We start from the raw sequence: 3,659 nt of genomic DNA on the forward strand, positions 1-3,659 counted from the left end.
TATTAAGCATAAAATTTAGCAAACACACAAAATTCTCAATAACACCCTTGTGGCACACTAAGTTATGGATGTTATACTCAAGGATCATAGATGTGAGTACCTTCACCAATAGCACAAGGTTGCATTTTGTGCAATCTTCTTCAAATGGACTATGTTGAGGCCAATTTATAGATTTTTTCTCAAGGATTGGATGGACAGGATCAAAAGTAAATATTGGGGTCTCAAATTGATTGAGACCCTTAAGAGGATGAGGAGAATACAAGTGTCCTTACATTGTTGGCGAAGGGGGAAAAACCTACTATTAAAAGGGAATCTATGGTGGAGAATCCCCTTGAAGAGAGTAGAGTGATGAGACGGAAAAGGGATCGAGCCTTTGGATTGATAGGATCAATTGCATTAGATTGCATGGAGGTATCCTATAGCTTGATACAAATGAAATGAGAAAAGGATTATGGGATGAGAGGATATAAACTAAATGGGAATGGATGGAGGAATATAGTGAATGGATAAGGGTAGGAAATCTCCAAGAAGTATATGGTGGAGGAAGAATAGGCCCCACTCTATATATGTCATATGTAATGAGGCATTGTCATGCATGATAGGAATATTGAGTGGGAAAGGGAGGATGGAGGTATTTGGATGGGCAAGTTGGAGGAAATATGAGTATAGCAAGTATGAAAATTATGGATGAACAAGATGGAAGAATTAGAAAGGGAGGAAATTCAAGGGGTACAATTGATAGGAAGGAGGTGGCTTATGTTAGTTGTAATGAAATAGATGTAAAAATGACAATGAGAAAGTGCCAAATTGAATGGAACATGGTAGCACAAGATGTGGGCATGTGGGGATAATTTGATGGTTGAAGGTAGTAAATATTTTATGGAATGAACCATACATAAAGGGGATGAACAATAGAGAAAGTAAGAATTGTATTGTTTGAAGCATGCTTGAATATTTTTCCCTTGTCCTTATCAAGATTTAAAAGAGGGTGGATGGATGGGAAAGGATATGATATGATGGGAGATGCAGATATAATTGACAGGAAGATAAAAGGAATGAGATAGTTGGGATGTAGATGATTGAAGGTTGTCCCCAAGTGTTGGAGTGCAAGGGATGCAAGGATTATACATAATGATTCTTTACAAGGTTTTTTTATTGTACTTTCCCAAGGTGTGGGGATTTTCTAGGTTTTAACCATCAAATGTATTTATCTTTACTCTTTTTTATTTTTTTATTTTATTTTATTTTTTTCTAATATATTTTAGATTTTTTATGATAGGGTAGAGGGGACAGATGGATGACCATGGGGGATAAGAAAATGGGTAACATAGTAAACGCAGGGGAGAGACTTAACGTCTTATTTTTATATCAAGGCAAGAGGATCCCATGATAGAACCTTATTGTTTAGAAGGTGCACTACTAAAAGGAATTGTTGGAGGTGGAATGTAGGAGGATGAATTATGTGAAGACAAAGACTAAAAGGATTTGATGGGAAAGTGGATAGGATAATAAAATTGAGAGGAGATGGAGGGGTAGGGAAAAGGAAACAAGGATTGATGTTTGCACACATCATGATGGGTAGGGATTTGTGATAGATTTATGGGATGTTGGAGGACATAGGATATCGATATTGGTACATAAGAATTACAAAGAAATAGGAGATGAAAGATGCTTAGATGTGACATGTTTAGAAGTAAGGAAGCTTTTGGAAGGGAACATTTGGATGTCAACTCTGGTTTGTATGTCTGGATGCATTAATTCCTTTTGCTTTGGGATTTACATGGTTTTTATTTTGGATTTTTGTTTGGTGGTCCTTCGAGGCTACATGGATTTATTTAGATTTTGGATCATTATTTTATTATTTTTACATTTCATTTTATTGTAACATGGTGGTCTTTGGATTTTAAATATTTTTAGCTTTAGGCATTTTTTATTCGGCATCTAAATTGCTTTCAAATACAATGGAACGTGAATGGAATGAACATGCATGAGGATGGATGATTTGGATACTACTCAAGAGGACAAATGAAAGGTAACATGTTGGAAATGGTTCATTTAGGTATGCTTTTATTCGTCCTAATGGGAGATTGCAAAGAATGAATTAGTAAGATGGGGGATGAAGAGTTTTGGACCATAGGGACCCAAAATGGATGAGGAATATGAGGGATGTGCAAAGGTGAATTTTTTAACATACTTGGCCTGAAAATGGATTTGGAAGACTAGGGAAAGACAATGGAGTTTGTCTTGGATTGATATGATAGAGAAGGGAAGATGACAATAAATATTTTGGAGAAGGAACAAGAGACACCAATTGAGAGTTTTGGATAAGGGATCTTGATTTTAGATGAATGAATGAATTATATGGGTCAAATCAAGGTCTTAAAGGTATGACATTTAATTTTGGAAATGATCGAAATTGATTTTGGATGGAAATGATGGCTTGAGAAGAAAAAATGCCACACATGATGCAATGTATTGTTTTAGTGTAAATATGTTGAAAGGTGAAATTTTTAATCAAATGCATCAAGGCATGATAGATTCACTTATTTAGGGTACAAATGCACTGAGATATAGATTTGAGGATCTATCAAGCATATACATTAAAATATAGAAAAAAAGAAGTTGAAGTGAGGTATAGATACACATTAAGGGATGAAACAAACTAGAATAAAATGCATTGTTTCATTATATATGCATTGAAATAGGGTGCAGATGCACCAAACTGTGGATTGAAAAAATTACTACTTTGGATAGAAACTATTTTGAATTTTGAAGGTTTGGACCTCTGACCTTAGGATGATGATTTGGGGAGGAACTAGAGAATGAGATTGACATGATAGAAAAAGGAGTTGACGATTATGATTATACAAGAAATCTTAAGGGTTAGATAGGAGATGGGTCAAGAACTAAGACATTAAATGATTTTATTGGATTTGATTTTATACTTAAAATAGGCTAAGTTCTGAAGAAACATTAGTTTAAATAACTTAATTCAATTATGCTCTTGATAAAAAATGCGTGTTGATTTTTATTTTGAGGGGACTTCTAGTTGGTTTGAAATTATTATAGGAATGACTAGGAATGAGGATTAGATCTGAGTTTAGAAGAGATGATAGATTTAGATTATAAGAAAAATTAGGAGAGAGCTAAAATCCTTTAAATCTCAATGATTGAACTAATTTGGAGAGGGATAAGATAGTTTAGAATAAATGATTGGAGAGATAGAGGGGATTACTAGGTTGGATTAGAAAGCTTATTAAAGGTATTAGAGTTGTATGCCAAAAATGTGGTCTTCAACCTGCAAGAAGAAAAACACTTCAAACACACCAATGAAGCATTGCATTAGAGTTAGAAATCATAAACAAGTTAGTGGATTTAAAACTCCTAAAATCGTCTCATTGTCCTCTATCTCTAAAGATATTCAAGATTCAAGGTGGCCCTCACTTGGAAGAGCACTTGATCATCTTAGATGACAACCTAGAGAACGATATTTTAGTGATGTGCTAAGATCAAAATGGATGCAACTAAGATCTTAACTAAGATGAGATGATAGATGAAGATAGGATGCAAGATGCAAGACTAGATGATTAAGATGTTAAATGTATTCCAATTTGAAGATTAGATGATGCTAGATGAGTTAATTAAACTAGATGAGTATA

This window comes from Cryptomeria japonica, chromosome 9 (genome assembly GCF_030272615.1).
Source record: "Cryptomeria japonica chromosome 9, Sugi_1.0, whole genome shotgun sequence".
In the NCBI taxonomy this organism is placed as follows: domain Eukaryota; kingdom Viridiplantae; phylum Streptophyta; class Pinopsida; order Cupressales; family Cupressaceae; genus Cryptomeria; species Cryptomeria japonica.